Source organism: Aquarana catesbeiana, linkage group LG10, assembly GCF_042186555.1.
Source record: "Aquarana catesbeiana isolate 2022-GZ linkage group LG10, ASM4218655v1, whole genome shotgun sequence".
Lineage (NCBI taxonomy): Eukaryota > Metazoa > Chordata > Amphibia > Anura > Ranidae > Aquarana > Aquarana catesbeiana.
The window spans coordinates 153,784,708-153,811,064 of NC_133333.1; the positions used below are offsets into that span (position 1 = coordinate 153,784,708).

General features: G+C 44.5%; 1 pseudogene; it reads right to left on the reverse strand.

The window, feature by feature from the left end:
- Window positions 1-304: 304 nt before the first annotated feature.
- Window positions 305-26,357, reverse strand: part of LOC141109867 (uncharacterized) — a 148,309-nt pseudogene continuing 122,256 nt past the window's right edge.

A 26,357-nucleotide genomic window follows, 5' to 3' on the forward strand; every position in this document is an offset into this window, starting at 1 on the left:
ATTCTACGTGGACAAGTGCTTGCCCATGGGTTGTTCTATTTCCTGCGCCATGTTTGAGGTTTTCAGTTCCTTCTTAGAGTGGGTGGTAAGGGATGTGTCGGGGCTGGAATCTGTGATCCACTATTTGGATGACTTCCTATGCATAGGCCCCCCTTCATCCAATGTGTGTGCGATCTTAATGTCAACGTTGCAACACATTACGGAACGTTTTGGTGTGCCCCTGGCAGCAGAAAAAACAGAAGGCCCCAAGACGGAGATTAGCTTCTTGGGTATTGTTATTGATTCCATGGCAATGGAATGTAGGTTACCGCAGGACAAATTGGGGGACCTGCAAAAAGAAATCAGGGAGATACATGGGATGAAGAAAGTACAACTGCGGGCACTTCAATCATTGCTAGGAAAATTGAACTTTGCTTGTAGGATAATACCCATGGGCAGAGTTTTTTGCTGCCGGCTGTCAGCGGCTACAGCGGGGGTAAAAGCACCGACCCATTTCGTTAGGCTTAAGAAGGAGCATCGAGAAGACCTGAAGGTATGGTATCATTTTCTGATGGATTATAATGGGAAGTCGGTGTGGATGGAGGGCCCGGTAAGTAATTTCGATGTGGAGTTGGTTACAGACGCGGCGGGATCGACTGGCTTCGGGGCATTTTTTCAAGGGCAATGGAGTGCGGAGCCTTGGCCAAAATCCTGGGTGGAAGCGGGATTCATTCGTAACCTGGTATTGCTGGAATTGTTTCCGGTGGTATTGGCTATAGAGTTGTGGGGAAGGTCAGAACCTAAAGTTGCGATTGAATTGCGATAATATGGGAGTGGTGCAGGTAGTCAATTGCATGTCAGCGTCTTCCCAACCTTTCATAAGGTTATTACGGCAGTTGGTTTTGCGATGCTTGCAATTGAATATTTTCATATATGCTGTCCATATACCGGGGATTGATAACACACTGGCCGATTCGCTGTCTCGCTTTCAGTGGGACAAGTTCAGGGCATTAGCTCCAGCTGCAGAGTTGGAAGGAATTCCTTGCCCGGGGTGGATCTGGGAGCTGGCATTGGAGTCGCCGCAGGATGGATACAACAGTCTGTGAGTGAGTCCACTTGGGCGGCGAATGTGAAGGTATGGAAAGAATGGTCGGGACTTATCCGTGAAGCTGGGGTTGGTGAGGCCGGCGGAGAGGTGAGACTAATGGTACTATATTTTGTTTCAAGGAATATGGAAAGTGGGGTGGCGGTATCGTCTATTGGGAAAAAGTTGGCAGCATTGTCATTTCTTTTTAAGCTACAAGGAAAGGAGGATTGGACAAAAGATTTTTGGGTGAGGCAGGCATTAAAAGGGTACCGAAAAGGTCACAAAAGAAGGGATAACCGCAGGCCTGTCACGTTTCAAAACTTGGTATCAATTTGTGCGCAGTTAAGGTTCGTGTGTGAATCCAGTTATGAGTGTTTACTGTTTACAGCAGCTTTTTCGTTAGCATTTTTTTGGGGCTTTGCGGGTGGGGAAGTTGGTTAGTCCGTCCAGGCGGGAGGCGGGAGGTATCTTGGTTCAGGATGTAAGTACTCACGCTGATAGGGTGGGTTTACGGCTGAGGAGATCTAAAACAGATCAATTGGGAAGGGGTGTAGATGTGTGGTTGTTCGCCCTGCCAGGATCAACAGTGTGTCCTGTAAGAAATGTTGGCGCTTTTCAGAAAGTTAGACCGTTGGGCGAAGGACCATTTTTGTGTCATGAGGATGGGTCGCATTTATCAAGATTTCAATTTGTGGCAGTGTTTAGGAAATGCTTATATGAGGTAGGTTTGGATAGGAAGGCTTACGCCTCACACTCCTTCTGCATTGGGGCGGCAACAGAAGCTGCTAGATGTGGGTTGGATGAGGCGGCGGTGCAGAGGATCAGGCGATGGGAATCGAAGAGATTCCGCACTTACATTCGTCCTCAACTGGTAGTGGAATAAAAAAAAAAAAAAAACAATATAATAATAATAAAAAAAAAAAAAAAAGAAAACAGGTTTGGATGTTGTACGCATATGGCGGGGTAGTCTTAGTTTAATGGTGTCACCTTTCCTTGTTGTCTTTTCGTTTCAGATGGAGTGTCTCCACGCCTCGTCTGGATACTGGGACACTCGTATGTTTGTTGGGGGGCAAGGAGAGGTGATGCGAGACCCGATGGGAGGCAGTTGGGCATATCAAGGAAGGAGGCTTTTATCAGGTGGCTGGGGAAACCAGGAATGTTGTGGGGTAGAGTGGTGCCAGAGGTGGAGCGATATGCATGGCTAGATAGACTACCAGATGTGTTAGTTATTCACGCCGGTGGTAACGATTTTGGAGTGCGTACAGTCAGGGAGCTGATAGCGGATGTAAAGGCGGATCTGTTACACATTCGTGCTAAGTTTCCGCATACATTGCTGTTATGGTCTGATATTGTGACACGTACGGCGTGGCGCAATGCCAGGTCGGTAGAGCGAATCAACAAGACACGTATACGAGTTAATAAGATGGTTGGAAGGTTTTTAGTGCAACAAGGGGGCATGGTGATTCGGCATAGAGAGTTAGAGATAAATGTAGGCCTCTATTTGAGAAAGGATGGGGTTCACCTCACGGATGTGGGGAATGATCTTTGGTCCATGGGTTTGCAGGACGGAATTCAAAGGGCTTTGCGGGTGTGGAGGGGCCCTTAAGGATAAGGTTTCATCCTTTCAGGCTGTGGCTGGTTTTTGATGTTGGTCGGTGACGGTAGCGGTAAATAAAAGGTGAAAAAGGGGTGGGGGGTCAACAATAGTATGGCCCCTCCTGTGCTCCTGTGTATTCTGAAATGGAATACCGGTATGTTGCACTGCGGGAAGGGGTTGTCTCCGAGCGGTACAGCTGGAGGCCTTATCAGTTTAAAACATGGTGCTCACAGTGTACTGTTTTTGATGGGTGGTAAAAAGGGTGTAGCTCCGTCATTAACCAACAGATTGGTTTAAATATGTTGATCTTTATCTGAGGTTATATGTTATATGTGTCAGTACTAGGATCCCTTTAGGACCCAGCACAACTCACCTGACACAGCCTTTACCTGGGAAACAACAATGATTGGCCAGCTCACCTTTAAATAACTTGCATCAGCATTCAATCATTGCTCGTGTTAGAGTTTACCTTGTGTTTGATCCAGTTGATATCTGCTCTGTGTATTTCGTGTATGACCCGGATCATTTGACCCTGTTTGCTTGCTTCTGATTCGGTACTGTTTGGACTCTGATCTTCCTGTGTATGACCCAGCTTGCCTAGACTACGTTTTTGCCTGATACCACTAGTACCTTCATCTGCACTGGTGAACTACAAGCACCAGACATCTATCCTCCACCTGCAGCGGTGAACTACAAACACCAGACACCATCAATCCTCATCTGCAGCGGTGAACTACAAGGTCCAGCAAACATCTACAGCGGTAAACTACAAGTCCCAGCTGACCTGCTCTGCTCAGACCTGCTCATGGTATGTGCTCTTGTTCTTTGAACTCTTTGCATAATCAGAACACCTGAACTGTTACCTGTTATATGCTCTAGCCTGACATTAACACGAGCCATACATAATAAAGGAAACCTATCATGGATCCTGAGCAGGCTCAGTTGTTTGCACAGGAAGTTTGCCGCTTATCCCATCAAGTTCAGGAAATGGCCACAGAGCTCACCAAGGTGCAATCTCCTTCTATTACCACTGCTACAAAAACTCCATCTGAACCAAAAATTCCTTTGCCTGACCGGTTTTCTGGTGACCGTAAAGGGTTTTGCAACTTTAAAAACAGCTGCAAATTATATTTCAAGTTAAGGCCATCCTCGTCTGGCCCTGAAACTCAGAGGGTTCAAATCATTATCTCTCTACTACAGGGTGACCCCCAGGCTTGGGCCTTTAACCTGGAACCAAACCATCCAGCCTTGCTAACAGTAGATGCCTTCTTTGAAGCCCTAGGGTTGCTTTATGATGATCCAGATCGTGCTGCTACTGCAGAATCAACCCTGCGTAACTTAAAGCAAGGAACTACCACAGCTGAAATGTATTGCTCAGAGTTTCGCAGGTGGGCCCCGGAATCTGGCTGGAATGATGCAGCACTCCGCAGCCAGTTTAGAATGGGCCTTTCAGATGCAATTAGGATGCTCTGGTCAACTTCTCCTACCCAGCCTCACTGGAGGAGGCTATGAGTCTAGCCATTAGAATTGACCGCCGCCAGCGAGAGAGGAGACGAGAACAAACTACAGCTGTGGCAAACTATATACCTCCCTTGCCGCCTGACTATTCCACCTCCAGTGCCAAATCTGAGGAAGAACCCATGCAGTTAGGCTCCACCCGGTTATCTGCCCAGGAACACACGCGCCGGCGTAACATGGGACTCTGCTTGTATTGTGGCCTCAAGGTTCATATGCTACGTTCGTGCCCTACACGTCCGGGAAACTCCAGGACCTAGGTAATTGCGGGGAGGTTACCTTAGGTCTGCTTTCATCTCCCCAGGGGGACAATCGTATTCTTTTACCCGCTGTCATTCACTTTGGGACAGGGGCTCATGAACTGCTGGCCTTGGTAGATTCTGGAGCCGCTGAGAATTTTATTGATAAGACTCTGATTACCTCTTTGTCCTTGGAAACTCATGCTCTAGATTGCCCAGTCCGCCTGATTTCCGTGGATAATCGTCCTCTCTCACAAGATCTAGTGCTCCAAGCCACCAAGCCTTTCCAGTTACAATTGGGGGCTTTGCATTGGGAGAAGACTTCATGTCTTGTCATTGACTCTCCATCCACTCCTTTGATCCTAGGCCTTCCTTGGCTTCAGAAGCACAATCCTGTAATTGACTGGCGAACAGGAAATATTCTGGCTTGGTCCAATCAGTGTAAGAAGAACTGCATCCAGCACCCTGTTCGACTGGCTACCTGTCAAGTGGGAATGGAACAGATTCCACTTTGTTATAAGGACTTTTGGGATGTGTTTTCTAAAGGGATTGCTGACACTTTACCACCTCATCGCAGTTATGATTGTCCCATTGACCTCTTGCCTGACACTACACCTCCTCGAGGGAGAGTCTTTCCACTGTCTGAGCCAGAGAATCTTGCCTTGCAAGAATACATCCAGGAAAACCTAGCTAAGGGTTTCATCCATCCCTCCACTTCTCCCACAGGAGCAGGATGCTTCTTTGTCCCAAAGAAGGATGGGGGACTGAGACTTTGTGTTGATTACAGAGGTCTAAATAAAATAACTGTTCCCAATCGGTATCCTCTTCCTCTAATCACAGAATTGTTCTCTCAAATCCGGGGAGCCAAAATCTTCTCCAAACTGGACTTAAGGGGAGCCTATAATCTGGTGCGCAGACGTGCAGGCGACAAGTGGAAGACAGCCTTTAACACCAAGAATGGTCATTATGAATGTCTTGTCATGCCTTTCGGTCTCAGAAATGCACCAGCTGTCTTTCAGAACTTTATGAATGACATTTTCCGTGACATGTTGGGTCGCTTCATGCTTTTATATTTAGACGACATTTTGATATATTCTCCCAATCTTGAAACACATCAGAAACATGTCTGCTCAGTATTGGCCCGATTAAAGACTCACTCCCTTTTTGTAAAGCCTGAGAAATGCTCATTCCATGTTAAACAAGTACCTTTCCTAGGCTACCTAATTTCTGACACAGGCCTCACCATGGATCCAACCAAGATTCAAGCCATTTTAGACTGGGCACCACCTTCAGACCTGAAGGCAGTTCAGCGCTTCCTGGGCTTTGCAAATTTCTATCGAAAATTCATTAAGAACTTTGCCACCATTGCACATCCCATCACCTCTCTCACCAGGAAGACTCCAACTACCTTTAAATGGACTACTGAAGCCCAGGCAGCCTTCACTCAGTTAAAGAAAGCCTTTACCTCTGCACCAATCCTACGCCATCCTGTTCCTGAGCTACCTTTTATTGTGGAGGTAGATGCATCTGAAGTAGGGGTGGGGGCGCTTTTGTCACAAAAGGATCCTGTAAATGCCGCCATCCACCCCTGTGCCTTCTTGTCTCGGAAATATTCCCCAGCAGAGCGCAATTATGATATAGGCAACAGAGAACTTCTAGCCATAAAGCTCGCTTTGGAGGAATGGAGACATTGGCTGGAGGGAGCTCGCTATCCATTCATAGTTCTGACTGACCACAAAAACCTTGAATACATCCGTTCTGCTAAAAGACTGAACTCACGTCAAGCCAGGTGGTCATTGTTCTTCTCCAGATTTGACTTCACAATTTCATATTTACCAGGACCAAGAAACATTAAGGCTGACGCCTTGTCTCGCAGCTTTCTTTCAGAGTCTCCTCCTCCGCTTCCTCCACAACCCATTATCTCTGAGGATAGGATTTTGGCTTTCACCCAGACTGACATCTCTGAGGCCTTGTTACCTGCACAGGCTGAAGCCCCTCCCTCCACTCCCTCCGGTATGCTTTTTGTGCCCCTGGCTCTTCGTTTGCAGGTATTGCAGCAGGTACATGCATCAAAACCTGCAGCACATCCGGGGTTTAGACAAACTTTTGAGATTATCTCTCGCAACCTCTGGTGGCCATCGATTAGGCAGGATGTGTCAGCCTTCGTCCAGGCCTGTGAAGTTTGTGCCAGAAGCAAGAGCAGTACCTCTAAGCCGCCTGGTCTCCTACGTCCTCTACCTGTCCCTGGACCCATTTATCTATGGACTTTATCACTGACTTGCCTCCGTCCCAGGGATGTTCCACGATCTGGGTGGTGGTAGACAGGTTCAGTAAAATGGCCCACTTTGTTCCGCTTCCGAAACTTCCATCTGCTAAAGAACTGGCATCTTTATTCATTAAACATGTTTTCAGGCTCCATGGGGCACCAATAAACATTGTCTCAGACCGTGGCTCTCAGTTTATAGCCCAGTTTTGGAAGGCCCTTTGCTCTCAGCTGGGGATTAAGTTATCATATTCTTCAGCATATCATCCTGAGACAAACGGCCAAACAGAAAGGACTAATCAGACTCTAGAGAAGATGGTACGTTGTCTGATGGCCAATGATGAGGTGGAGTGGGTCAACGTCCTGCCATGGGCAGAGTTTGCCTTTAATAACTGTGCCAGCACATCTACAGGGACCTCTCCTTTCTTCTGTGTTTACGGGTTGCATCCTCGTGTGTGCTCCTTTGATCTTCCACCCTCTGATGTGCCAGATGCCAACACCACAATAGAAAATTTCTCCAAAATCTAGTCCGATGTTAATCATGCTATTTCTCGCTCTGTGCTGGCTTTTAAGAAAATGGCGGACAAGAGGCGCTCAAAGGCACCATGATATAAAGTTGGTGACAAAGTGTGGCTATCATCCAGGAATCTGTCCCTGCATGTTCCATCTAAAAAACTTGGCCCAAAATTCATCGGGCCCTATGAAATTTCGGAGATTGTTAATCCTGTATCCTATAGATTAAAACTCCCCCCATCCATGCGCATTCCAAATGTCTTTCATGTTTCATTGTTGAAACCTGTTCATTCCAGCCTCCAAGTAAATGAACCAGAACCTGTGGATGTGTTGGACAGTCAGGAATATGAAGTGGCATTTATTCTTGATTCTAGACGAGTGCGCAATTCCTTACAATATCTCGTTCATTGGAAAGGTTTCGGGCCAGAGGATCGATCTTGGGTCCCAGCTCGTGATCTTCATGCTGACCGACTTAAGAAGAAGTTTCATCTTCTTTATCCAAGTAAGCCTGGGGGTGCAGGAGCAACCCCTCGAGAAAGGGGGGGTACTGTCAGTACTAGGAACCCTTTAGGACCCAGCACAACTCACCTGACACAGCCTTTACCTGGGAAACAACAATGATTGGCCAGCTCACCTTTAAATAACTTGCATCAGCATTCAATCATTGCTCGTGTTAGAGTTTACCTTGTGTTTGATCCAGTTGATATCTGCTCTGTGTATTTCGTGTATGACCCGGCTCGTTTGACCCTGTTTGCTTGCTTCTGATTCTGTACCGTTTGGACTCTGATCTTCCTGTGTATGACCCAGCTTGCCTAGACTACGTTTTTGCCTGATACCACTAGTACCTTCATCTGCAGCGGTGAACTACAAGCACCAGACATCTATCCTCCACCTGCAGCGGTGAACTACAAACACCAGACACCATCAATCCTCATCTGCAGCGGTGAACTACAAGGTCCAGCAAACATCTACCTACATCTACAGCGGTGAACTACAAGTCCCAGCTGACCTGCTCTGCTCAGACCTGCTCATGGTATGTGCTCTTGTTCTTTGAACTCTTTGCATAATCAGAACACCTGAACTGTTACCTGTTATATGCTCTAGCCTGACAATATGTTATTTATATATTTAAATTTTGATATTGGAGTTAATTTTATACGGTTGTTTAATAAAGAGGCTGTCGTGGCCATTTTATACTCCAAAAGCATGGTGTGGTTTCATTATTCAGGAAGGTAAAGGGGTTGGAGTATGGGTGGCCTTTAGTAATGGATAAGATGGGGGTAAATCTGGACTACACTGGTCAAGTGTGGCCCGGAACGATGAAAGAAGTGAAGTTAGTGCAGGGCTGGGCATGACAGTGTGTCTAGTGACACACATAGGGTTAAGTTTTTGGGAAAGGTAAGGGGAGGAGAGAGAAGGAAAGTTGGGGGGAGTGGCTAGATAAAAGGAGGGGGCGGAGCCAGAACGGGACAGTGCGTGGGGGAAAAAGACACAAGGAGGCAGAATCTCCCACCCTCCCTCCCTAGGTGATGTGTTGTTGTTTCGGTTAATGTGTGTGTTTTTCATTTCAGGATCAGAGGACGTGAGTCGTCATGACAGCTGGATGGCTGGTTTTTGATATTGGTCGGTGACGGTAGCGGTAAATAAAAGGTGAAAAAGGGGTGGGGGTCATCAATAGTATGGCCCCTCCTGTGTATTCCGAAATGGAATACCGGTATGTTGCACTGCGGGAAGGGGTTGTCTCCGAGTGGTACAGCTGGAGGCCTTATCAGTTTAAAACATGGTGCTCACAGTGTACTGTTTTTGATGGGTGGTAAAAAGGGTGTAGCTCCGTCATTAACCAACAGATTGGTTTAAATATGTTGATCTTTATCTGAGGTTATATGTTATATGTTATTTATATATTTACATTTTGATATTGGAGTTAATTTTATACGGTTGTTTAATAAAGAGGCTCTCGTGGCCATTTTATACTCCAAAAGCATGGTGTGGTTTCATTATTCAGGAAGGTAAAGGGGTTGGAGTATGGGTGGCCTTTAGTAAGGGATAAGATGGGGGTAAATCTGGACTACACTGGTCATGGAAATTATTCAGATCCCCTTAAATTTTTCACTCTTTGTTATATTGCAGCCATTTGCTAAAATCATTTAAGTTAATTTTTTCCTCATTAATGTACACACAGCACCCCATATTGACAGAAAAAACACAGAATTGGAGAGGATCTGCAAGGAGGAAAGGCAGAGGATCCCCAAATCCAGGTGTGAAAAACTTGTTGCATCTTTCCCAAAAAGACTCATGGCTGTTTTAGATCAAAAGGGTGCTTCTACTAAATACTGAGCAAAGGGTCTAAATACTTAGGACCATGTGATATTTCAGTTTTTCTTTTTTAATAAATCTGCAAAAATGTCAACAATTCTGTGTTTTTCTGTCAATATGGGGTGCTGTGTGTACATTAATGAGGAAAAAAAATGAACTTAAATGATTTTAGCAAATGGCTGCAATATAACAAAGAGTGTTACACACTTTTTTTTTTGAGGAGATGACCCCTGATACTGCCCATATAGTGTTTAGCAATAGGAGGACTTGGAGGAGGAGGAAGGAAGGGGAGTGTCATTTACCACTGTGTATATGCTCACATGTGTGACTCTATACTCATGTGGGCTGCACAGATAAGAAAAAAGAAGGAAATGAAGAGCTTAGAAGGGAACTGGAATTGAGCATGCTCAGTAGAGGACACCAGCTGATCTACATAATCTCAGGCTGCAGTGGGGACACATAGAAGATGGGAGGGACAGCTGTACGCATGATCAACCAGGTATATTTCAATCTACACACAAAAAAATGCATTAGTATGAACACTCTGTTATATAGCATGTAATGAGAGTTTTTCATAGTCTGGGTTTAATGACACTTTAAGCTCAACTGTCTTTTGGTATACAGAGAGAAACTAGTGCATACAGATTTTTCTAAAGTGTCTCGTGTGCATTCTAAAAGTGGTGCAGCGTGTCCCAAACCAGAGTTTAGTGTCAGTTTAACAAAGCCCTTATGGCAGGATTAATAGGGATTATTGTATTAAAAGCTGCAGATTTCAAAATTTGAAACAACATTTTAAAGCTTAAAGAAGAGCTCCAGGCTCCTTCAGAAATAAATTAAAAGACTTTGGATGCTGCCGCCGCCCTATTTCAGGTAAGGGAAATCAGCAGTGAAGCCTTGTGGCTTCACAGCCGGTTCCCGACTGCGCATGTGGGAAGCATGCTGTGCTATGTGAATGGCCCAGCAGTGGAAAGGAGAAGGGGCCGAACTTTGGGATTACTTCGCTGTAGCAAAGTCACCCGGAAGTGGGAGCGGGTACCTGTCAAAACCAGGTACCCGCTCCCACCGAAAGGTGTCAAATGTGGCAGCTGAGGGGGGTAGGAGGCAAATAAGTGGAGCTTCCCCTTATGGGTGGAGTGCCACTTTAAGGCTGTCAGGATCATGAAATCAGGCCGAGACAGAAGTACAGTTAAATCATACTTGTTTAATAATAAAAGTAAAAAGAACAAACGTAGTCAAAACATAGCCAACGTTCAGTAACCAAAATGGATAGTCAACCAAGCCAGAAGTCAGGGATCAATGTAGTGGAACAGCAAGCAGGATCTGGAGCCAGATGGGATGTCAGCAAAGCAAGTCTTGAACAGGATTGCAGGAGTTTCTGTGATGTGACCAAGGTGAAGGCAGAGCTCCACTGGACTGGACGGCTTAAGTGGGCAGGACTGACGAGCAGGATATCATCAACAGCTGAGTAACTGTGGAGAGATAGGAGCTGGCAATTAGCCGACAGCTGAGCGGCCAGCTCAGAGAAGGAAGTGCTGAGCCCAGCCCTGACAGTACCCCCTCCTCAATGACTCCTCCCCCTCGGAGGACCACCAGGCTTGAGGGGAAGTAGAAATCACAGAGGAGGACAGGGGCATGTACGTCTGAGGATGAGAACCAAGACCGTACCCTTTTCAATGCACCATGTATTGTTTCCCCCCCCTGGAAGCTACGGGAGACAACAATGGACTGTACTTCATACTCCTCATGGTTCTCAACCTGTACAGGGTGAGGACGTGGCACAGAGGTGGTAAATTGGTTGCAGACTAAAGGTTTTAATAAGGAGACATGAAATACATTTGAAATACGCATATTAGAAGGAAGGTCTAATGCGTAAGCCGCTGGGTTAATCCTGCGAAGAATACGGAAAGGCCCAATAAACCGAGGTGTGAACTTCAGTGAGGGAACACGAAGTCGGAGGTTGCGAGATGGAAGGAAGGAGCAGGTAGGCATCTGCAGTCAGCATGGAGTCTGTACCTATCATTAGCATGTCGCAAATCCTCCTGGACTCGTGCCAAAGTGGAATAAAGACCACGGAGATGCTCCTCTAATGCAGGAATATTCTGCGGAACAAACGAGTCAGGCACCATGGAAGGTTGAAAACCATCATTCGCCATAAACGGGGACAATCGGGAAGCAGAATTCAAGGCACTGTTGTGAGCAAACTCTGCCCATGGTAATAGGTCTGACCAGTTGTTATGATGGTCAGAAATATAGCAACATAGGAATTGCTCCAAGGCCTGATTGGCTCGTTCTGCAGCCCCATTAGACTGCAGGTGATACGCAGAGGAGAAAGCAAGCTCAATTCCCAACTGTGCACAAAAGGCTCACCAGAACCGGGACACAAACTGACTACCCCTGTCCGAGACAATCACCTTGGGTAGCCCATGTCTGCGAAAGATCTCCTGAGCAAAAATGGAAGCCAGTTCCTTAGAAGTGGGTAACTTCTTAAGTGGAATACAACACATCTTTGAGAACCGGTCAACCACCATAAGGATAACTGTGAAGGTGTCGTGGAATCTTACTCTGAGCACACACGGAACAGGCAGCTATGAAGGCGGTTACATCAGCACATAGACTAGGCCACCAGAATTGTTGGGAAATGGCCCAAAAGAGTTGATTCCTCCCAGGGTGGCCAGCAGCCTTGGGAGAATGGTAAGTCTGGAGCACAGCAGTACGGAGACTCTCTGGGACAAAGCAGCGGTCACAAGATTTCTCAGGAGGAGCATGGACCTGAACAGCAAGAATGTTGTCATCCAAAGAAGAAGTGAGACTGGTGCAAACTGTAGCCAAAATACGTTCAGGAAGAATCTCAGGAACTGGAACCATCTCCAACTTGGAAGTGGAGAAAAATTGTCGTGACAAGGCATGAGCCCTTACATTCTTAGTACGGGTAAGAATGAGAAAATGAAATTGAAACTTGACAAGAAAAGAGCCCATCGCGCCCTTCTGGGAGAGAGGCGTTTAGCCTCAGACAAGAATGTGAGATTCTTATGGCCAGTAAGAAAGAGAACTGGCACAGTGGTACCTTCAAGGAGATGTCTCCATTCTTTCAGTGCTAAAATGATCGCCAACAGCTCTCTGTCCCCAATCTCGTAATTGCACTCCGCAGGTGACAATTTCTTGGAAAAGTAGCCACAAGGATGCATAGCACTCTCAGAGGTAGGACGTTGAGACAGAAGGGCGCCAACACCAGTCTCAGAAGCACCAACCTCAAGGATAGGTTCTCAAAGGCCTTAATGGACTCCGGAGACCAACTCTGTGGGTTACCGTCCTTTCTGGTCATATCAGTCAGGGGCTTGACCAGAGACGAGAAGTTACGAATAAACTTCTGATAATAGTTGGCAAGGCCCAGGAAACACTGCAGAGGACATATACCCACCGGTAGGGGCCACTGTGGAACTGCCGAAAGTTCCTCTGGATCCATCAAAAAAACCAGCAGTGGAAGTGACATAATCCAGGAATTTAACCTGTTCACGATGGAACTCTTACTTTTCCAATTTACAATAGAGATTGTTCTTGCTTAGTTTTTGAAGCACACAACAGACATCTGTGTGGTGGCTCTCCAGGGACTTGGAAAATATGAGGATATCATCGAGCTAAACCACCACACATAACTGCAACAAATCTCGGAGGACATTATTAATAAATTCCTAGAAAACTGCTGGGGCGTTAGAAAGGCCAAAAGGCATTACGAGGTACTCATAATGGCCTGTTCTGGTATTAAACGCAGTTTTCCACTCGTCGCCCTCCTTGATTCTCACGAGATTGTATGGCCCCTCAAATCAAGCTTTGTGAAAACTGTTGCTCCCTTGAGGCAGTCAAATAATTCCGTCATCAACGGAATCGGATAGGCATTCTTAATCGTAAAACGATTGAAACCCCTATAATCATTACAAGGTCTCAGTTCACCACGCTTCTTCTTCACAAAGAAGAAATCAGCACCAGCAGGAGATGAGGATTTGTGGATGAAACCTCAAGGTAGTGCGTCTGCAACATACTCCTTCATAGCCTTATCCTCCAAGACCGACAAAGGGTAAACCCGGCCACGAGGGGGTATGGCACCAGGTTGAAGGTCAATTGAGCAATCATAAGGCTGGTGTGGAGGCAAACTACCTACTTTACCTTTGTCAAAGACATCGCTAAAATCGCGGTACTCCTCCGGCAGGGAGGAGAGTGAAGAGGTGCACAGGACCTTGGCTACCTTCTGGAAGCATGTCTTACTGCATTGTAGTGACCAGGAGAGAACCTCACCACGGAGCCAATCAAAGGAGGGGTTGTGCCTCTGTAACCAAGGATAACCAGAAACCAGCGGAAACTTAGGTGAGGAAATAACTATGGCTTGGAATTCCAATTGGCTTAGAATAGCCAACGGAACCGTCTCATGAGTCACATGGGCAGGCTGTAGGGGTCTCCCGTCAAGAGCCTCAATGACATGTGGAGTGTCACGCAGCTGCAGCCGAATCTAGTGCTTCAATACAAAGGCAGCATCAATGAACAGGCCTGCAGCCCCAGAGTCGATTAGAGCCTGTATCTCGATGGACGACTCAGCCCAAGAAAGGGTGACCGAAACCAGGGGCTTATCCTTCTGGATAACTGGGGACGAAACAACGCCACCTAAAGGCTGTCCGTGACAAGACCTCAAGGTTCGGGCATTTCCTGGACGTGTAGAACAAGACTTCAAAAAGTGACCTGCCTGGCCACACTAAAGGCACAATCTCTCCCGCCTCCTAAAGGTTCTGCCATCCGCAGAGAGACGCGTGAAGCCCAAGTGCATGGGTTCATCTTCACTGACCAACTCAGGAGGCATGGGAGGTGAGGGAGGCACAGGTGGGACTGCAAAGCTTGGAGGCAAACGTACAGGAGGCTTCCGCAAGCGCTTCTTAAAAGAGTGTCTTTCTCTGAGTCTGGAGTCAATGAGGATGGCAAACGTGATCAACTTCTCCAGCTCAGTGGGTATATCTCGGGCTGCTATCTCATCCTTGATGGTATCCGAGAGACCAAGAGAAAAAGCAGCCATGAGGGCCTCATTGTTCCACACAACCTCTGCTGCCAGAGTACGGAATTCAATGGCGTAGTAGGCAACAGTTCTCGTACTCTGTTCGGTGGACATGAGGCACTTGGCAGCAGAAGCGGATCGTGCGGAAACGTCAAATACCCTTTTAAACGAAGTCACAAACTCAGGGTAGCTCAAGACAACAGGTTTTTGTGTCTTCCATAGAGGGTTTGCCCAGGCCAAGGCTCTCTCAGAAAGCAAAGATATCATGAAACCTACTTTGCTTCTGTCCATGGGAAATGTCTGGGGCAGCATCTCAAAGTATATCTCAACCTGGTTGAGAAACCCTCTGCATTGGACTGGATCGCCCCCAAACCGCTGGGGAAGTGGAGCGGAACCAGATTTGCCTGTTATAGATGTAATACTCAAGGCGGGTGCCTGCACAGAGACTGGAGCAGCAGCAGGGTCGGCCTGCAACATAGGTTGTACCGGGGTGGCCAAAGTGGGAGATTCCAGGTGAGCCGTGTGACTCAGCCGTGTGAACAGGTGGATTGACTGCATCTTCTGAATTCATGGCCTTCGTCTACTGTCAGAAACCATGAAATCAGGCCGAGACAGAAGTACAGTTAAATCACACTTGTTTAATAATAAAAGTAAAAAGAACAAACGTGGTCAAAACATAGCCAAAGTTCAGTAACCAGAATGGATAGTCAGCCAAGCCAGAAGTCAGGGATCAATTTAGTGGAACAGCAAGCAGGATCTGGGACCTGAAAGGATGTCAGCAAAGCAAGTCTTGAACAGGATCGCAGGAGATAGTTTATGTGACCAAGGCGAAGGCAGAGCCCCTCTGGACTGGACGGCTTAAGTAGGCAGGACTGAGGAGCAGGATATCATCAACAGCAGAGATAGTTTCTGTGACCAAGGCGAAGGCAGAGCCCCTCTGGACTGGACGGCTTAAGTAGGCAGGACTGACAAGCAGGATATCATCAACAGCAGAGTAACTGTGGAGAGATAGGAGCTGGCAATTAGCCGACAGCTGACTGGCCAGCTCAGAGAAGGAAGGGCTGAGCCCAGCCCTGACAAAGGCTCCATTCACACTTTTCAATTTGTAATTGTGGGCAGAATTGCTGCAATTCTGCCCTCGATTCCAAATTGCATGGTGATCGCTGCATAACACACAACACGCATGAAGCTTGTCGCCCGAAAGGAGCAAAATACGTGCATAGGGCAACATATGTGCATAGGGCTGCATATTCAAGTGAATGGGCTGGCCCCATGCAACATGCAGAATCGTGTGCCATTCATGAGCGGGTACACTTGTACCCACCACACGAAAGTGTGAATGCAGCCTGAATTACATTTTAGTGATTGGGTTCAGGTCCAGGTTATGGGCCCATTCATACCATCACATTGTGTGCTAAAACACGTGTTCATAGCTCCCAGTAAATCTTTATTCAACATCAAATGTGTATTTTTTGTGCATTAATATGATGTAGGCAGAGTCAAAGATGATTGACGCTAGCTTTCATTTTGTTTAGATGGTATTTGCATACAAGGCTCTTTTTTTACTTTACTGGAATTAGCAATTACATTAGATATTAGTGTTTTTGTGAGTTTCTTAGTTAATGTAATCAATCAGCATACTACTGTATATCCCACTCCCATAGTGTTTAGCAATAGGAGGTCATGGAGGAGGAGGGAGGAAGGGGAGTGTCATTTATCACTGTGTATACGCCCACATGTGCGACTCTATACCCATGTGGGCGGCAAAGAAAGAGAAGGAAATGAAGAGCTTAGAAGGGAACTAAAATTGAACATGCTCAGTAGAGGACATCAGCTGGTCTACACAATTTCAAGCTGCAGTGGGGACACAGAGAAAATGGGAGGGACAGTTGAAGGCAGGATCAACCAGGTATATTTCCCTCTACACAAAACAAATGCTTTAGTGGCTGGATTAATAGGAATTATTTTATTAAAAGCGGCAGATTTCTAAATTTGAAACAACTTTTGAAAATTACATGAACATTTTATCGTTTAAGGCTCCATTCACACTTCACCAATTGAAATCACAGGCAGAATCACAGCAATTCCAAATCGATGGGCAATCGCAGAATAACGCACAACACACGTGAACCATGTCAGCAGAAAGAAAGTAGGAGCTTTTTTTTGGTGACAAACACGCATAGGGCAGCATATTCAAGTAAATAGGTTGGCCCTATGTGACATGCAAAATTGGTGCAAATCGCTCAAACAAAATTGCGAGCGGGAACACTTGTACCCGCTACAGGAAAGTGTGAATGCAGCCTAAATTAGATTTTAGTGATTGGGTTTAAAACTACGTTATAATCACACCATCGCATTGTGTGTTAAAACACGTGTTCATAGCTCCCCCAATACCACTGGGAAAATAATTTCCATTATGATCTATGAAGCTTTTCATAGTAGAAATCTGCTAGAAAGATCCTGAGTAAAAACTGGTCCATAGCTCAGCTCATATGGACATTTGTGCGCTTCTGTATGTATAAGCCGAGATGTGTACAGAAAGTTTGCATGGCCTGTTTATATCTCCCCTGCATATTGAAGGACTCAAGTGAGTCAATGACAAGGCAGTGGCAGTGGTGGGCCGACATATACACAATAGTGTGTAATCAGCAGCTGTGCCACAGCCAATTACACACTATTGATGTGTTCATGTTGGCCCTAAATGAACCCTTCATGTGGCGCACGCGCAGAATGCCCTCTGCTGAATGACTGAAGCCAAGGGCATTCTATGCATGACTCATTTAAGGCAGACATGTACACATTAATAGCCTGTAATTGTAACAAAAGGAAAAATGTCAGTTTTGTGGTGTAAATATTGGTGCATTTTCTGTGCGCCAAGTTAACAAAGTTATAAGACAAGTTCTATGTAATGTTGCATCAGCCACGCCAAACTGCATTAGAAAAGCTATTTAATGTTTTTTATAACTGTCTGATCACTTGCGCCAAAAATAATAAAGCACTTGCACTAATGTTATAATTTAAAAACAGTTCTAAAATATACACCATTATCAGAATGGTGTAAATACTGTAGTGAAAATAAATTCAGTTTTGCACCAAAATTTGGTTGCGTGTGAAGTAAGCATGGAAATCTGGAGTAACACCACCATGCGACACATTAACGAATTGCATCCATCACTTTTACTGACTTGTTGCTAGAGGCACTAACTAAGCAGGCATATACAGTGCCTTGAAAAAGTATTCATACCCCTTGAAATTTTCCACATTTTGTCATGTTACAACCAAAAACATAAATGTATTTTATTGTGATTTTATGTGATAGACCAACACAAAGTGGCACATAATTGTGAAGTGGAAGGAAAATGATAAATGGTTTTCAAAATGTTTTACAAATAAATATCTGAAAAGTGTGGCATGTATTTGTATTCAGCCCCCTTTACTCTGATACCCCTAACTAAAAGCTAGTGGAACCAATTGCCTTCAGAAGTCACCTAATTAGTAAATAGAGTCCACCTGCGTGTAATTTAACCTCCGTATAAGTACAGCTGTTCCGTGAAGCCCTCAGAGTTTTGTTAAAGAACCTTAGTGAACAAACAGGATCATGAAGGCCAAGGAACACACCGGAAAGGTCAGGGATAACGTTTTGGAGAAGTTTAAAGTAGGGTTAGGTTATAAAAAAATATCCCAAGCTTTGAACATCTCACTAAGCACGATACAATCCATCATCCGAAAATGGAAATAGTATGACACAACTGCAAATCTTCCAAGACATGGCCGTCCCCCTAAACTGACAGGCCAGGCAAGGAGAGCATTAATCAGAGAAGCAACCAAGAGGCCCATGGTAACTCTGAAGGAGCTGCAGAGATCCACAGCTCAGGTGGGAGAATTTGTCCACAGGACAACTATTAGTCGTGCACTCCACAAATCTGGCCTTTATGGAAGAGTGGCAAGAAGAAAGCTATTGTTGAAAGAAAGCCATAAGAAGTCCCATTTGCAGTTTGCGAGAAGCCATGTGGGGGACAGAGCAAATATGTGGAAAAAGATGTTCTGGTCAGATGAGACCAAAACTGAACTTTTTGTCCTAAAAGCAAAACGCTATGTGTGGCGGAAAACTAACACTGCACATCACCCTGAACACACCATTCCCATCATGAGACATGGTGGTGGCAGAATCATGTTATGGGGATGCTTTTCTTCAGCAGGGACAGGGAAGCTGGTCAGTGTTGATGGGAAGAGGCAGTGGCGTCACTAGGGTTGGTGTCACCTGGTGTGGTATAACATGGTGTCACCACCCCCACCCCCACCCCCCCACACACACACACACACACACACCTCACCCTGGGCTCGGGCAGGCGGTGGACACCAGGACAACCCCCCCCACCCCGCACCTTTTCCGAATCTGGGCGCCGGGCGGCAGCTGGAGTCTGGAGAGGAGGGCAGCTTCACAGCGTGCAGCCGCCGCGCCGACCGGGCGGAGATACTAGTAGTGTGTGTAGTGACATCATCATCATGTCTGCAGTGCAGTGTGAGATGTGACAGGCTGAGGCTCGCTGGCTCAGTAGGGTAGGGAGGAGGAAGAAGACGAAGGACACACTCACACAGTGACACACCAGGCAGGGCCGCGGCGCTGGAGGTGTGTTGTTCCAGCTCAGCGGGCTGCGGGGTAAACGGGTCAGCTGAACAAAAAAAAAAAAATACAAGGGCTTTCCTCACCATCGGAAGGGTGTCACCCCTTTTAGCGCGTGTCACGCAGGTGTGGACCGCACCCCCCTAGCAACGCCTCTGCACTGGTTTAAGAATCACTGCTTCTACAGGAGTTTTGTGTTCTGCCTATAGAAGCAGCTCAATGTTATCCAATGGCTCCATGCACACTGGGCTTAAAAATAGTCTGTTCTCTCAGGAGTAAAAATCGCTCATATGGAGCATTTTTTGTACAAAGTTTAAACAAGTTTAGGAGTTTGATGTTTTTTCTGCCTCCAAGCTCCAATCAGAAACATGAACCAGAAGGGTTTTTTTTCTGCATCTAAAGCGTTAAACTCAAAATATGCATCTACCTCTTAATGTACATGGACACATAGAACACATGATAGAGAACATTGGAGAACATTGAGTTTCTTCTACAGGCAGAACACAGCTCCTGTAAAAGCAACATTTTTTTAATCCAGTGTGCATGGAGCCGCTCAGCGTTTACAGGCAGGAACAAAAAACCTTCTGGTCTGCGTTTTTTGATTGGAGCAAACTGGCAGAAAAAAAACGCTGCTCTCCTAAACTTGCTGCGTACAAAAATGCTCTATATGAGCATTTTTGTTTTATTTGTGCCAAGGCAACTGACCTTTTTTAAGCCCAGTGTGCATGGAGCCTGAGCTTTATGTCTCCAGTGGAGTGAGTTATAGCATTGTGTACTCAGACTTTCCTAGGATATTTAAATTATGTATTTATTTATTTATTGCTATCTATTCCCATGGGGCTGCAGTGATATCATATATATATATATATATATATATATATATATATATATATATATATATATATATATATATAAAACAAAAAGTTACTCTACATTAATGTTTCATTTCCCCCGAGAAAGACCAACTTATTCATAGAACAAATATGTATGTGGGTGGTATGTATGTGTAAACCAAAAAGTAAAAAATTACTGCGCTTCCCAATACCCCAAGCTGCAGTTCTAATTTGTAGGTAACAAAAAATGCATAAATCAGAATAATCAACAGAACTGCGCTAACAATTAAATTATAAGGATGTGAATAGACCAAAATTTAAAAAATAAAAAAATATTAGAAACTGATCTTGCAAAGTGCAGCAAGTTTATAAATGAAAAAACACACAATATATAATCCAACCCAGATAGTGATACTTGGAAACCATATGTGACTTAAAATAAAAATGGATAATAAATAAATAAGTGAATAATGGTGACTCAAATATAAGAAAGTCCTTAAGGTCAATTAAATCCACAAATGGTGATTGAAAAGTTCGTCAGCAAGCACCCAGTGAAAAAAATCCACCACCTATAACGATGCACGCTTACCAGAGGTAAGCTTTAACCCAGCTTATATTAGAAATCCACTCAGCAGGGACACCACCATCAGTCTCATCACAGAGGAAGGACAACCGGAACTCTCCGTCCAAGGAAACCGAAGGTCAGCAAGGGGAACCCAAGGAAATGAGAGACACATTCTCCATAGTGTGAATCCGTATAAACAGTTTGTTAAAATAAAGAATAGTTGCACTTACATTAGAAAGTACGATTAAAAGCATGTATCATGGAACAGCCGGCCGGCTTGCATACACCCGTACACAGTGGGATAGAAACGATGACGTCAGCGCGTCTGCCTTCCGACGTACGTTTCGTCCTATTGGACGTTGTCATAGGAACGGGTGACGCATCGCTCCTTAAATACTATTAAAAAACCACACCTCGTTCTGAAGCTCTGGTGGCCATATCCTACCTTCCAAGGGAAACAGGAAGTATATATATATAGAACCAAGCCTCGCTCTAGTGCTCGGATGATGATACTACTAAATCCACCGAAGAACCAGGAAGCATGTACACATATCTCTACGTGTGTTAAAAATTAGGCAACACCAAACCTGAATCAAAAAGAATAATGTTACAGGAAAATTCAATACTTTTTAGACCATATAAAATTGACTAATTCCGAAAATCATTTTAGGATTGTAAGATGTAAAACGCCACAATTACATATAAGTGTTCCAATACACCATCTAGTGGAGACAATTAGAGAGAGCACATATCCCCTGTTGTCACACGCCATCTTGTGGAAACATTGGAGAAGGCCCATATTGAATATAAAGATTTATAAAGTTATGGGCAAACTTTATAATATAAGGGCTCAAATGGCATCATAGGTCACCCCTATAATAAAATTAAAATTAAGAAAAATCTACAAGCCTCATACATTAGATATGCCTACATATATTGAAATCTACTGAATAAACAATATAAACATAAAAAGTAATTCAAATAATTAAAAGGCTAGAGGAGACCTGTGGGCCTCATAAATATAATATGCCTTCATATATTAACGTTATAACAACAAAGGCATTCCGCGCGATAAGTAGAGGGAAGGGATTAAATGAGGTATATATTAAATAATAAAAATGTTACACCAAGGAAATGTGTAACACCCCAGACCAAGAAATATACTCCCAATTCTAAATAGCAATTAATGGATACTACTGGGATTGGGCCTCCAGAGGTTCAAAGCGGGTTTACAATAAAACAATAATTTCGAAATGAAACAACCAATGGCTAGTAATCCTAACACTTCACACTATATATTTTAGTTACTTTATGTAGCCTATTAACCCCCACATTCCCCAGCCGGTATATATGGTACCTACAATGGAAATTCATAAGTTGTCTAAAAAGGCGTTAAGATCTACCTCAACATTAAGCCCAAACGGAATATAGCACCTTAATTTGTATATCCAGGCCATCTCAAGTCTAGAGATCCCCCTTATAAGGGAGCCCCCCCTCCAAGGTGGAGTATATCTATCAATCCCCAAAAAGATGGTCTTACTGGGGTCCCAGTTATGTGCCTCAAGATAATGTCTAGAGACCGGGTGTTTGGGGAAACCTGTCAAAATGTTAGTTATATGCTCGTTGAGCCTTACAAAGAGAGGACATTTAGTCCTCCCCACGTATTGCAATCCACAGGGACATTGTAGAAGATATACCACGCATTCAGTAGAACACGTAATAAAAGATCTAATTTCAAATTCAGCCAAGGTACTGGTAGAGGTGAACTTATGTGTTCTTCTGTGAGTGCATCCACTTAGGGAGCACACCCTACATTTTTTACATTGGTAAAACATTGGGGGCCACTCTCCCTCTGAGTGAAGGGGCACCCTTATATACCACTTGTGGCTTAGCTGGAAGGATGGTCCCCAATATATGATCATTCATGAGAACATGCCAATATTTCCTGATCAGTTTCGCCACATTTCTGTGTTGTAAGGAATAGGTGGTAATAAATGGAACTGAAGGTGCCCTATGTAAGTTAGGAGCTTTATTTTTCAACAAGGCACCCCTATCGAGGGTTATAACTTCATCTAGTGTAGTTTTAAGAGACGCCTCAGGATAACCTTTCTCAAGGAAACGTCCTATTAGGACATCAGCCTGAACTAAAAATTCCTCAAAACCGGCTGTTCCATGATACATGCTTTTAATCGTACTTTCTAATGTAAGTGCAACTATTCTTTATTTTAATAAACTGTTTATACGGATTCACACTATGGAGAATGTGTCTCTCATTTCCTTGGGTTCCCCTTGCTGATCTTCGGTTTCCTTGGACGGAGAGTTCCGGTTGTCCTTCCTCTGTGATGAGACTGATGGTGGTGTCCCTGCTGAGGGGATTTCTAATATAAGCTGGGTTAAAGCTTACCTCTGGTAAGCGTGCATCGTTATAGGTGGTGGATTTTTTTCACTGGGTGCTGGCTGACAAACTTTTCAATCACCATTTGTGGATTTAATTGACCTTAAGGACTTTCTTATATTTGAGTCACCATTATTCACTTATTTATTTATCATCCATTTTTATTTTAAATCACATATGGTTTCCAAGTATCACTATCTGGGTTGGATTATATATTGTGTGTTTTTTCATTTATAAACTTGCTGCACTTTGCGAGATCAGTTTCTAATATTTTTTAAATTGTGGTCTATTCACATCCTTATAATTTAATTGTTAGCGCGGTTCTGTTGATTATTCTGGTATGTATGTGTGTATATATATATATATATATATATATATATATATACACACACACACATACACAAGTATATATTTTATATGCATACATAGTATAGACACATATTTATATATATATATGTATATATATATATATATATATATATATATAAAAAGTTACCATATTATTTGTAAATCAGCACAGTGTGTGTGTATGCAGACATACATATTATACATAAAAAATGGATACATATTAATAGACACATATACAATGTATATATATGAGCATATCTTTGCAAAAATTATTTTCCTCCAGTTCTGTTGTACACTACACTGGGATGGAAGTTATACAGTATTAAAATCACTTGCACTTACATAAGTGTAATGTGACCATAGAGGTGGCAGGGTATTTGCCCTGTGGCATTGAAGAAGTTAATCCTGTGTGCAGAGAGAGTTTGGGGACTTACCGCCTGTCAGGGATGAGTGTCCCCTCCTGTAATCTGCACTCCAGGTGCAGAGCATGCTTGGAAGGGATTCCTCGGACAGCATTGACACACTCACTGCTCCCCTGTCTGTCACAGCAGGTGCCCAATTGAGCAGAGCCTTTGTCCGGTTCCCGCCCACCGGGGGGCATGGCTTGTCAGAATGACAGTCCAGACCAGCCCTGATAAGTAACCAGGGCTTTCCTCATCGTCGGGAGGGTGTCACCCCTCTAACGGGTGTCATCCGGGTGCGGACCGCACCCCCCGCACCCCCCTAGCAACGCCTCTGGGAAAAGGGATGGAGCCAAATACAGGGCAATCTTAGAAGAAAAACTGTTATGCCCTGTACACAAGACTTTTCCCGGTTTTCCCGTAGGAATAAACTGAATCTTTTTCCGACGGAGTTCCGACAGAATTCCGCTGAAACTGTCTTGCATACACATGGTCACACCAAATTCCAACCAACCAGAACGCGGTGACGTACAACACGTACGACGGGACTAGAGAATGAAAATTCAATAGCCAGTAGCCAATAGCTTCCGTCTCAGACTTGCTTCAGAGCATGCATTGTTTTTGGTACATCGGAACAGCATACAGACGATCGGTTTTCCCGAAATTGGTTCCGACGGAAAAATTTAGAACATGATCTCTTTCTAGGTCCGTCAGAATTTTCGACGTAAAAAGTACGATGGGGCATACACACGATTGGAATATATGATGAAAAGCTCCCAATGGACTTTTTCTGTCGGACATTCCGCTCGTGTGTACACGGCATAAGAGTCTGCGAAAAACTTGAGACTGGGGCTGAGGTTCACCTTCCAGCAGGACAATGACCCTAAACATACAGCAAGAGCTACAATAGAATGATTTATCAATGCATATTCATGTGTTAGAATGGCCCAGTCAAAGTCCAGACCTAAATCCAAATGAGAATCTGCGGCAAGACTTGAACACAGACGCTCTCCATCCAATCTAACAGAGCTTGAGCTATTTTGCAAAGAAGAATGGGCAAAAATTTCACTCTCCAGATGTGCAAAGCTGGTAGAGACATCCCTAAAAAGACTTGCAGCTGTAATTGCAGCGAAAGGTGGTTCCACAAAGTATTGACTCAGGGGGGTTGAATACAAATGCGCAGCACACTTTTACATATTTATTTGTAAAAAATCTTGAAAACCATTTATAATTTTCCTTCCTTTTCACAATTATGTGCCACTTTGTGTTGGTCTATAAAATCCCAATAAAATACATTTATGTTTTTGGTTGTAACTAGGGTACCGATACCGAGCATTTGCAGGAGTACTTGTACGTGCAAATGATCCAATGCTTGACCCGATACATGGGCAGTCAGGGGTGATCAGGGCGGCGGTGGGGGAGTTACAAGCACTCATCTTTCTGTAAAGATTTCAATAAATCAGCTGACAGCCGCTTCTCCCCCCCTGCAGCTTTCAGCTGCTTTATTGAAATCTATACAGGGAGATCGGTGCTTGTAACTCCTCCCACCGCAGCACCGATCACCCCTGACTGTCCTCTGTGTCCTCCACTGTGTTCCCCTCTCCATGCTCCTCCGGTCCCCTGCCATGTCCTCCCTGCTCCTCCGGTCCCCCGCCATGTCCTCCCTGCTCCTCCGGTACCCACCATGTCCTCCCTGCTCCTCCGGTCCCCTGCCATGTTTTGCCTAATCCTCCCGTCCCCGCCAAGTCCTCCATGCTCCTCCGGTCCCCCTCTGTCCTCCTCCGGTCCCCCCTGTCCCGGATCTGTCAAGATGGAGAGCGGAGGAAGGAGTCGGTAATCTGTCATTTACTGGCTTCTTCCTTTTCTGAATTAACAGAGCCAGTGATCACTGACTCTGTCCATCCACATAACTGAGCATATTAATCTGTATTTACGATGTCTCAGTTTATGAATGGAAAGGAGCTCCTGTCCATTCATTTTCAGTGCAGCGGAGGGTGCAGAGACAGGGACTGGGGAATCTGTGTCCTCAGTCCCTTTCTCTGTCTCAAAGGGGAGATGACAGGGGTCTGTTTAGACCCCTGATATCTCACCAAGGCCCCCTCCCCCAACAGGACTAATTAAAAAATAATAATAATAATAAAAAAAATTGTAATAAATATTTAAAAGGTGACATTGTAAAAATAAAAAATACAATTAAAAAAACACTGTCCCCCCCCCTCCAAAAAAAGAAAGCGTAAAAAAAAAAAATATATATATATAATATATATATATTTAAATTGTAAAAAATATTAAAAAAATAAATTGTAGAAAAAATAATAAAATAAAAATAAAAAACTACTGACACAGTCCACTGTCACATGACATTTAAAAAAGTATCAGTAATTGATATTGGTGAGTACTTGAAAACAAGTATCGGTATTTGTACTCCGTCTTAAAAAATTGCAACCCTAGTTGTGACATGACAAAATGTGGAAAATTTCAAGGGGTATGAATACTTTTTCAAGGCACTGTAGGCACATTTTTTTGGTGTGCACCAATCTTTGTATATTCCCCTTTTAGTTGATATTGTCAGCCCTAAGCAGCATCAAAGCAAGTTTCCCCATAGGAATCAATGGAAACTCAGATAATTTGTTCCAGTGTCGCTGCT